Source organism: Furipterus horrens, unplaced genomic scaffold (genome assembly GCF_987537825.1).
Source record: "Furipterus horrens unplaced genomic scaffold, mFurHor1.1.pri manual_scaffold_5, whole genome shotgun sequence".
In the NCBI taxonomy this organism is placed as follows: Eukaryota; Metazoa; Chordata; class Mammalia; order Chiroptera; family Furipteridae; genus Furipterus; species Furipterus horrens.
Genome location: NW_028327175.1, coordinates 117,498,501 through 117,509,844, shown reverse-complemented (window position 1 = coordinate 117,509,844; position 11,344 = coordinate 117,498,501). Strand labels below are relative to the sequence as shown.

The window sequence follows — 11,344 nt, the reverse complement described above, 5'->3', positions numbered from 1 at the left end:
TGAGTCTGGATTATACATATGCCAAGCAGTATTACAATAAAAACTGCTTGGCAGTATTACAATAAAAATCACTGAGAAAACCAGACTGCGCATCTACCAAGCCTGCGTACTCAGCACTCTCCTCTATGGCAGCGAGACGTGGACCACCTACGCAAGGCACGAAAGGAAACTCAACAGCTTCCACATGAGGTGCCTGCGACGCGTCCTGCATGTCGCCTGGCAGGATAAGGTCCCCAACACCGAGGTGCTGAAGCGAGCCAATATGAGCAGTTTGCATGCAGTTCTTAGTGAGAGACGCCTCAGGTGGCTTGGCCATGTCAAAAGAATGGATGCAGGCCGTATCCCCAAAGACCTCCTCTACGGCGAGCTAGCAGAAGGCAAGAGGATGACAGGGCGCCCAAAACTGCGGTTCAAAGACATCTGCAAAAAGGACATGACACAATGCTCCATCAATCTCAACACATGGGAAGTTCAAGCAGAGGACCGCCTAGCCTGGAGGCTCGCGGTCAGGCAAGGTACGTCACGTGCAGAGGCTGCGCGCAACGAGGAGGCGGTCCAGAAAAGATGGAGGCGGAAGCAGCGTCAGCAGCAGCAACAACAGCCATCTGCCTTCACCTGTACCAAGTGCGGCAGGGATTGTCACTCCCGAATCGGACTGCACAGCCATTCTCGGCGGTGCAGATAGACTCTCAAGAAGCTACGCCATCGTCTCTCGAGACGGACGGCTGCCGACGACGACGACGACGACGACGATTACAATAAAAAACCATATTCTTAGGTTTATAAGCATAGGTTGACCAATCAGCCAGAATTCGCCCCAAGGGGCTGTTTCCTGCAATGGAGGCTCCCCAACCCCCATTATCCCAGACAGAGCTCTGTAATATTGTAACCAGGCAGCATGGGTCTCGCTGCCTGTCACCATGTATACACCTAACAAGACGATTTGTGGGGAAGGAAATAAGTTTTTAACAGGGTTCCTAATTTGAGGGGGCAGGGAGCATTCCTGCTCCAAGCCAACCTCTCCTGCAAAGCACAGAAAGCCAGCCAGCCCCAGGAAGATTAAAGTCCAAATCCAAACCCAGAAGTTCCCTATCATTCCTTATCTGTAGCCCAAGGTTGTTAATTGAACAAATCTCCGTCTCTCCAGCTTCAGACCCTCTCCCTCTTGTGCCAGAGTCGTCATCACCTGTCAGCAGCTCTCTCTCTCCTAGGTTCTGGGGTGCGCTGCCAGATCACTCCAGACAGTCATGCAGAGGAAGCTCCATCCGTGGGGAACTTCCCAGCTCATGCCTCTGCATGTTGCTCCCAGCCTCTGAGCACTGCTCTTAGGGTGAGAGTGAAAGCAGTCCAGGACCCATGTGCCAAGTTGCATAGGGTCTTAAGTGTCCCAAGGGCTGGCACCTGGCAAGGCGCACATCCCAGCACAGTACCTTGCCACCTGGAGCTGGCTTCAGATAGTGTGAGGCCTAAGCCCTGAGTGGTCCCAGTGTCTGCCACTCCCGCCTATGTGGGGCAAAGCAAGAGAGAGCATCTTCTGCCCACCTTCAGCTTGAAAGTCTCCTCTCCCAAAATCCCACGTGTGCCAGAAGCCAGTGGGAGTGTCCAGCTTTACAACCAATGTGTATCACGTTGGCCATATTTGCCTTTGCCCCTCTTCTGGCCACCATTTTGTTCAAGGCGGCAGAAGTCTTGAACCACACATGCTCTGTACAAGCTCCCTTCTGCTGAGCCAGGAGCTGCTCAGCTGCCTTGGGCAATCTCCCTTCTCCTGCAGCCACTGCCTTTGCAGGGAGGACAAACTACTTCTAACCTTCAATTCTGCCTTGGGGTTTTCTCCCCACCCTGCCTTATCACAGCAATCTGACCTGACCTCTCTAATACAATATCATGCAAACCAGAAGGAATTTACCCCAAAGGATTGTTTCTCCCAGGCACCTTAATTCCTGATGACCATCCTAAATTGTAACCTGAGACTGCAATTTTACCAGAAACCATAGTGATTCAATTGAAAGTGAAGGCGATGGGGAGTGCTTAAAATCAGAGAAGGAGAGTTCCTGAGAGAAATCACTTGGCAGATGCTAGGAAATCTTCAATTCTGCACCCTGGGGCCCCTCAATCCAGGCAGCCAATGAAACTCCCCACCAGAAGTGTCCCACCTGAGTTGCCAGAATATGAAACCAGAAAAATCAGTTGTCACACTGCCTGTCACTATAAGAACCAATAAGTAGAGGCAAGGATTGAATCTTTTTTTTCTATTTTAAGTACAGTAGTCTTTCTTTATATCGCTGTTGACTTATCACAGCCTCACTGTATCGTGAGATTTTTAAAAATATATTTAATTATTTATCACGGATTTTTCGCTATATTGCAGGATTTTGCGGTACTGTATACGTATGTTGTTAAAGTTATGTAGGTTTAAGAGTGTAGAATATGTTTAAGAACATAAGTAGAGTTTATAAGTGTGGAAAAGGTTAATAAGGGAGTGGGAAAGGTTAATAAGGGACTGGGAACAGTTTATAAGTGTGTGGGAAGGCTTTATAAAGCCTTAAAATATATATAAATACTAAAATAAATGTAAGTTTCCTACTTCATGGATTTTCACCTATCGCGGGGGGGTCTAGAAAATAATACCCGTGATAAGTGAGGGAATACTGTATATTTTATTGATTATGCATTACAGTTGTTCCAATTTTCCCCCTTTTCCCTCCTCTGCCTGGTATCCCCTTCCCTTCAGCAGTCTCCCCCTTAGATCATGTCCATGGGCCATGAGTGTAAGTTCTTTGGCTTTTCCCTTTCGTATACTGTTCTTAACATCCCCCTGTCTATTTTGTTCCACCAATTATGCTTCTTAATCCCTGCACCATTGTAACAGAACCCCTGGGCTGCTCCGATTGAAACAGAACCCACGAGCTGTTTAGTTAGGGGCCTGATTGCCCGTCGCCAGAATTATAACTCTCAATACCAGAGTTTAGTGAAAAGAAAAAGAACTGTTTATTTAACAGTTATATAGATTTAGATTATTTGCGGATTTCTGCCATTAAGTCTTATGTTCTTTAAAACACCCACAAACACATAGTTCTGCCTCCCCCTACCAAACCAGGCTAGTTTTAGAAAAATTAGAAATACTGTTTTCCTACTTCCTAGACACAGTTCAGCTTTACCAGTAGCTGCCAATCATTCGATTCTGATTGGGGAGGTCTTTCTGTGTTGTGGTGCCTGCCAGCTTTCAATGCAGAACCACATGGATTCTCAGCCTCCTTGTAAACTGCCTTCTCAAAGCCGCATAGTGTTTCCCTCTCAAAACAGCATGGAGGTCCTTCTCAAAACCGCATGGAGAACTCAGTCTCTTTAATCCACATGGGGGGAGAGAGAGCGCCTTCTTCCTGCAAACCACGTGGATCTCCTCTCCTTCTCAAAACTGCATGGCGAGAGCCCCTTCTAAAATGTCTGCAGCTGCTTTTTAAATTCCTGACTGCGTCCTCTGACACATTGGGTGTGGTAACCAGATCTGACCATTCACAGAACTTTATGCAGGCTCTGTAAGCTCTTTCAATACCATCCCATGGTCCAAGACCCCTCCCATCTTCCTGGGCTCTGGAAGCATCAAAGCCATTTGCACAATAAAGTTGCTAGCCACTAGCCCCAGGCATGCAAAGGCATCTTAAAAGCTGCTTCCTTAAATAAATAAATAAATAAATAAATAAATAAATAAATAAATAAAATAAAATAAAATTAAAAAAGCTGCTTCCTTTTCCCCATCCCCTAGCCGCAAGCTCTGGGGTTTTTTTTTTTTTTTTTTTTTTTTTTGGACACTCCCATCTGTAACACCATTACCCCTATTCTCCTCCTTCCCCCTCCCAGCTGATAACCCTCCAAATGATCCCCATACCTATGATTCTGTTCCTGTTCTGGTTGTTTGCTTAGTTTGTTTTTGTTTTTTAAATTCAGTTATTGATAGTTGTGTGTTTGTTGTCATTTTAATGTTCACAATTTTGATCTTCTTTTTCTTAAGTAAGTCCCTTTAACATTTCATCTAATAATGGGTTGGTGATGACGAACTTTTTTAGCTTTACCTTGTCTGGGAAGCACTTTATCTACCCTTCCATTCCAAATGATAGCTTTGCTGGATAGAGCAATCTTGGTTGTAGGTCCTTGTTTTTCATCTCTTTGAATACTTCTTGCCAGTCCCTTCTGGCCTGCAAAGTTTCTTTTGAGAAATCAGCAGATAGTCTTATGGGAACTCCTTTGTAGGTAACTCTTCTCTTGCTGCTTTTAAGACTCTCTCCTTATTTTTAACCTTTGGCATTTTAATTATGATGTGTCTTGGTGTGGTCCTTTTTGGGTCCAATTTGCTTGGGACTCTGTGCTTCCAAGACTTGTATGTCTATTTCCTCCTCCAAATTAGAAAAGTTTTCTTTCAAATTTTTTTCATTTTTTGCTCTTCCTCATCTCCTTCTGGAACCCCTATGATTTGGATGTTGGTACATTTAAATTTGTCCCAGAAGTTTCTAAGCTTCTCCTCATTGTTTTGTTGTTGTTTTCTTATTTCTTCTTTCTGTTCTGTTTGAATGTTTATTTCTTCCTTTTGTTCCAAACTTTTGATTTAAATCCTGGCTTCCTTTCCTTCACTGTTGGTTTTCTGTATACATATTTTTATTTCACTTTGTGTAACCTTCATTTCTTCCTTTATTTATTTATTTTGCCATACTCTATGAATTCTCTGAGCATCCTTGTTACCAGTGTTTTGAACTCTGCATCTAATAGGTTGGCTATCTCCATTTTGTTTCGTTCTTTTTCTAAGGTTTTGTTCTGTTCTTTCACTTGGGCCATATTTCTTTGCCTCTTCAATTTGGTAGTCTCCCTGTGTTTGTTTCTGTGTATTAGGTAGAGCTGCTTTTACTCCCTGCCCTTGTAGGAAAGTCACCTGTAAATTGTGTGGGGTTGAGCCTTAGGTAATTGCCTTAGGTAATTACATGCTTCACTGCTTGTGGCTCTTTGTGATGAGGGGCTCAGAGATGGAACAATGCCTGGCTTCTGTCAATCTTCCCAGTACTCACCCTGTTTCCAGTCACTTCACCCACTTTCTTTATGAGATTGGTGCCCTTCTAGTTGCTGCCCTGGGGTTTGCGTATGTTCTAAAACCATGTGGGCCCTTTAAGTGGTGAAAATCTGTCAGTTTCTTCTGCTGCCCCAATCCCCACTGGTTTTTACAGTCAGAGGTAATGGAGGTTTATCTTCCCAGTGCTGGAACACTGGGCTGTGTGATCTGGTTGGGGCTGGGATCGCTTGCTCCCACGGTATCCCTGACAATTTTTATTCATCACCCATGAATGTGGGATTGCGTGTTCCACTGCCACTGCCACTTGTCTGAGCCACACCACTTCTCCAACCAGTTACTGTGACTCAGCCCCTCCTACCTATCTGAATGAATGTGGCTTCTTTAAATCTTTCATTGTTGGACTTCCATATAGTTCAATTTTCTGATGGTTCTGGTTGTTATTTGTTTATGAGATCTGGTTGTAATTATTTATATGGTTGCATGAGGAGGCAAACCATATCTACCTATGCCTCCATCTTGACTCAAAGTCAAGAATTGAATCTTTATGGATGCTCTATTCAGATGCTGATGATCTGAGAATATGGCAGGTTATGTACCCTCAAAAACCATCTTAACATCTCACCTCGAGCCAACATTTTTATAAGGAGAAGAAAAGGTAGTAAAGGATTTGGGAAAAAAGGTTAATCAGATAAGAGTTGCAGTCCAGAGGTGATTTTCCTAGTACTTCTTTGTCTTTTGATCAATAATTCTTTATCTGTGTCACTGACATTCACTCCCTGGAACACAAAGGCACAGATACCATCTCCATTGCTTGCAGAACTGCTGGGGCACAAAGATTGAATTGTTTGTCAACCTCCTGAAGTCACATAGGTCATGTATTTTAGTTCCTGAAATAACAGCTTTCCATGTGCATTAATCACTTAAGCCTATTAACTATGACTGAAGCTAAAATCTTTAACTCTTCCCCTATCAAAGAAAGTTCACTGGGGAGTTCTATAAAACTTATAGCCTTGGAAGCTGACAGAATCCATGGGTTGGCTCCACCTTTCTATTCAGATGATAGTCTGAGGCTCAATCCAGACCTTTTACATTCTTCTTTGGTAAGAACCCAGGAGCAGGTAAATTATATTCCAGGAGGAGTCATTAATATGGGATCTATTCCATGAGGGAGAATGCCCTGACAACATTTTTCCCTGGGACCAAGGTTGGAGAATTGGGGGCGAGGGAGGGTAACTAGTGTCACTCTCCTCTTTGAACACAGAACACAGCCAGTATTCTGAGAGCTAGTACCTTCTTGGACTAGTTCATGTAGATCTAGTTTAAAATCATCTGACTATGTAAATAGCTTAATGAGGATTAAAATGAATTATCTTTAACTTAGAAGCCACGTGGACCACTGTTGCCACCTTGGCATAAGCCATTTGCTTCGGTTGAATAGGTCCTTTTCTTTTCCTCAAGTAGATGCTAGCTTTACTATTTCTTCCATAGGTGGGTCCCTCTGTTTGCGCTGTCTTCTACTTCAAAATTCAATTTGCAGTTCACCTCCTTTAGGAAGCCTTTCTAAATTTCATCAATCTTTCATTCCATTTTCCCATAGCATGTTGTTTTCCTCCATTATATTATAGTATAGATGGAGCTTTCCTAACTGATCTTTATGCAAATGAGAAGGCTAGCAAGCCAGGACAAGTGAGATAGGGAAACTGAGATAGTTAAATGGCCAGTTTACAGCTACCTAGTAAATCACAATATTCTATCTTCCTTAACCAAGCACACTTAGAAGTAAGTGATTTACCCTTCTTCTCCCCAACCAAAGGATAAATATCTTAAATTACCTTACTCAGAGAGATGGATAGCAGAAATCCAATCAGTGCCATTTGCCAACCACACCCAAGGACAGATGAAATTAAAGGAATAACTCATCAGCATAAAGACCTCCCCTAAACTCCCAGCCTTTGAAAACCCTCAGAACAAAGCACTCAGCTCAGGCTTTCCTTCCTGGTAGCATGCCTGCACCTTTTCCTTACCCCTCTTCTTCCTTTTCTGGTGTGCATCTCCTAAACTCTAAGGGACCCTGTGAGACTTGCAATCAGGCAGGGGAGCAATGCGCAGTGGCAGCTTGTCCAGGGCAAACCCCCTGAACCTGTCTCCAAGGCCCCCTTTCCCCTGACTTCTCAGTGAGCCAGAGCAACCCTGCCTAGTCTCTCTCCAGTTGCTTCTTCTATTCTAAATCCTTCCTTGTTTTACTGTCCTCAGCTTTAACAAACATACTCTTAAAATTACCCGGACTCATGTTGTAAAACCTTTCCTGCATGAAGTCAAGAACCCACACACTATAGGCCAGCCCAAGGCAGACCCACTCCAGGCTGAGTTCCTGTCTGGTAACATAATCAGTTTCCACATTAATTGACATTCCATCACTTCAGTAAAGCTTTCCAATTGAAGCTCTTGTACATGGCAGCTGGTATGCTTCTCCCTAGTACACATGGACGTATCGACTCTCACTTGCTGAGTTGTATGCTTATCAAGACTTGTTCCTTAACCTTTCATACAAAGCTTGTTATAATAATTTGTGATTTAATAAAATTTATAAATAAATGGAATGGACTGAAGTTGTCTTTGAAAGTTTAGTTGAGCCCTGGACGGATAGCTCAGTTGGTTAGAGAGTTGCCTAGATATACCAACGTTGTGGGTTTGATACCTGGTCAGGGCACATACAAGAATCAACCAATGAAGGTATAACTGAGTGGAACAACAAATTGATCTCTCTCTCTCTCCCTCTCTCTCTGTCTGTCTCTCAAAATCAATAAAAAATTTAAAAAATAACAAAAGAAAATTTAGTTGAATGTTTTGGAAAGATCTGGTAAGACAGCTTTCTAAAACATGTTAGTAAATTTCTAGTGGGTGAAACCACTGTAAGTTTTGGGAGAAAAATTATAAAAACTTGGGCAGAGCCTATACTAGGTTGCTTCATACCTGTATTTATGCCCTCAGTTCCCTTTCAAGACTGTGATCCTGGAGTGAGCTTTATAGTGGGTGTTATGTTAGTGCTCCAATGAGGCAGCCCATGCTTCCAAAGAAGAGTTTGTGTTCTGACATTAGAATACTGGCACACATATATTTATATGTTATAAGTGAAAATAAAATGTTAAATTATGTGTGTATTATTTTTATGATTCCCTGCTTTAACCAACTTGTTTTTGAGTCTTTGATCCACTACTAGTTCTAATCTGTTAGGTTTGTGCCTGGAAGAAGGGAGGAGTCAGGTGTACCAGTTCAAAGCCTTTATTGAAGGATATTCAAGCAGGCAGGCTGAGTTCGAGTGGACAACACCAGCAAGGGAAGGGGTAGGGGAATTTTTAAGGGCATGGAGAAGATCCCCAGTGGGCCAGAGTCACCCTGCTCGTCAACTCCAGAGTCCAGGATGTAGGTGAAACAACATCCTCTGGTTAGGGGTGGTTGCTGTGGTTGCTGTGTAACAATGTACACATCATGGGAGTCCCAGAATGAGAAGAGAGGGAAAATAATCAGAAAAAAAATTTTAAAAGAAAGAATGGCTGAAAACGCCTCAGATTTAAATAAAAGACATTAGTTTACAAACCCAAGAAGCTCATTGAACTCCCTAAAGGATAAACTCAAAGAGATCCATGGTAGAAATCATTCAAATTGTCATATCCAAAGACAAAGAGCATTTTGAAAGCAGCAAGAAAGAAGCAACTCCTTATAAGTGATTTCAGTAAGATTAAGAGCTGATTTTTGTATCTGGCAAGACTATCCCTCAAAAATGAAGAACTTAAGACATTTTCAGATAAAAGCTGAGTTTATTATCAATATGCCTGCCCTACAAGAAATGCTAAAGGGAGTTCTTCAGGCTGAAATGAAAAGGCACTAGACAGTAACTGGAAGCCATAAGAAGAAATAGGCTGGGTCTACACTTTCTCTTCCTTTCTTTCTGCCTCCAAATGCTGGTAGAATGTGTCTGCTGCTGCCACTGGAACCTCCCCTATCATCACCTTCCCCAAGCACGATGACCCCCAAAAAGGGAGGTGATGGAATTAAACTACCCCCAATCATTGAAAGATTTGGAACCTCCTTGAAAATTGGTATTGTTGGATTGCCAAATGTTGGACAATCTACCTTCTTTAATGTATAAACCAATAGTCAGCCTTCAGCAGAAAACTTTCCATTCTGCACTATTGATCCTAACGAGAGCAGAGTAGCTGTGCCAGATGAAAGGTTTGATTTTCTTTTCCAATACCACAAACCAGCAAGGAAAATTCCTGCCTTTCTAAATATAGTGGATATTGCTGGTCTTGGTAAAAGGGGCTAACAATGGACAAGGTCTGGTAAATGCCTTTTATTTTTTTGTAAATTTTTTTTTAATCCTTACCCAAGGACATCTTCACTTGCTTTTTGTAGAGAGAGGAAGGGAGAGAGAGCAACATCTGTCAGCTGCCAGTTGCCTTTGTACACACCCAGGCTGGGGATCCACTATGGAGCCTGCAAACTAGATATGTGCCCTAATTGGGAACTGAACCTGCCACCTGCTGGTCACAAGACAACATTCCAACCAATGAGCCATAGAGGCCGGGGCTGGTAATTTTTAAATATTTTTTATCTCATATTAGTGTCTGTAATGTCCCTGGCTGGTTTGGCTCAGTGGATTGAGTGTCGGCCTGCGAGCTAAGTGTCGCTGGTTCGATCTTCCAGTCAGGGCACATCAGAGAAGGAAAACTCTGACTCCAAAAAACCTCCGCTGCCTTGCGGCATACCTCTTCAGGGGAAAGGCTAAGGGAGTAAACCCCGACAGAAAATCCGGAGCCGGAGTCCCTAAGGCGGTTTGACGTTGTAGTCAACACCGGCAACTCCTGTGGCGCACCTGAAGCCAAGCTGTATTGACTCCGTCTTTCCCTTGGATCCTTCAGCTGCGAAGAGAGGGGGGGTCTGCTGCATGGGCAACAGCAGACCCTCCATATCACCCTGCCCAGGCTCTGTAGCTTCAGCTTCACTGGAGAGGACACTCCAGCGTCATCGCAAGATGTCGATTCAACACGGGAGGAGACAGATACCGTGTCACTCCCGAGTCGGACTGCACAGCCATTCTTGGCGGTGCAGATAGACTCTTAAGAAGCTACACCATCGTCTCTCGAGACGGACGGCTGCCGACGACGAGTGTCTGTAATGGACTCTCATCTAACGTGTGCTTTTGAAGATGGTATCATGAATGTTGATTGTATTTGAGACAAAGAACTTCAGCTTGAAGATAAGAAAATGATTGGGTCCATTATAGGTAAACTAGAAAAAGTAGCTGTGAAAGGAGGAGGTAAGAAACTAAAACCTGTATATGACAAAATGTGCAAGGTCAAATCCTGGGTTATAGCTCAAAAGAAACCTGGTTGCTTCTATCATGAGTGGAATGACAAAGAAATTGAGTGCTGAATAAATACTTATTTCTGACTTCAAAACCAACGATCTACTTGGTTAATCTTTCTGAGGGAGACTACATTAGAAAGAAAAACAAGTGGTTGATAAAAATTCAAGAGTGGATGGACAAGTATGGCCCAGGTGTCTTGATCATTCCTTTTAGTGGGGTCTTGGAATTAAGTTGCAAAATTGAGTGCTGAGAAGAGAAAGAAGTACCTGGAAGCAAACATGACACAAAGTGCTTTGCCAAAGATCATTAAGGCTGGGTTTGCAACACTCCAACTAGAACACTTTTTCACTGCAGGCCCAGATGAAGTGTGTGCATGGACTCAGGAAAGGCATGAAGTTTCCTCAACCTGCAGGAAAGATTCACACAGATTTTGAAAAAGAATTCATTATGGCTGAAGTAATGAAATATTAAGATTTTATAAAGGAAGTTTCTGAAAATGCAGTCAAGGCTGCTAGAAAGAACAGACAATAGGGCAGAAGTCATATTGTTGAAGATGGAGATATTATCCTTCAATGTTAATACTTGTTAGAAACTAAAGAAGAAATATATTTTAGTTACTACACAGATAAATGTACAATTTCCAAAAGGCATATGATTTTTTAAATTAAAATTTCTGAAAACTGAAGGGACAAAGGTGGGGAGATGGGAATCTTCTACAAACAGAATTATTTTTATTTGTTTTAAAATTAAAATACTGTGTACTTCAATAAAATGCAAACTCACTAATGGGGACAATTTTGCACCCTGGCCAGGTGGCTAAGTTAAGTCGAGCATTGTCTCATACATCAAAATGTTGCGGGTTTGATTCCCAGTCAGGACACATACCTAGATTGCAGGTTCAATCCCCAGTCGGG

General features: G+C 42.8%; 1 pseudogene; it reads left to right on the top strand.

Annotated features, from left to right (window-relative positions):
- Positions 1-9,083: 9,083 nt before the first annotated feature.
- On the top strand, positions 9,084-11,009 carry LOC150009433 (obg-like ATPase 1; annotated as a pseudogene).
- The last annotated feature ends 335 nt before the right edge of the window (positions 11,010-11,344 follow it).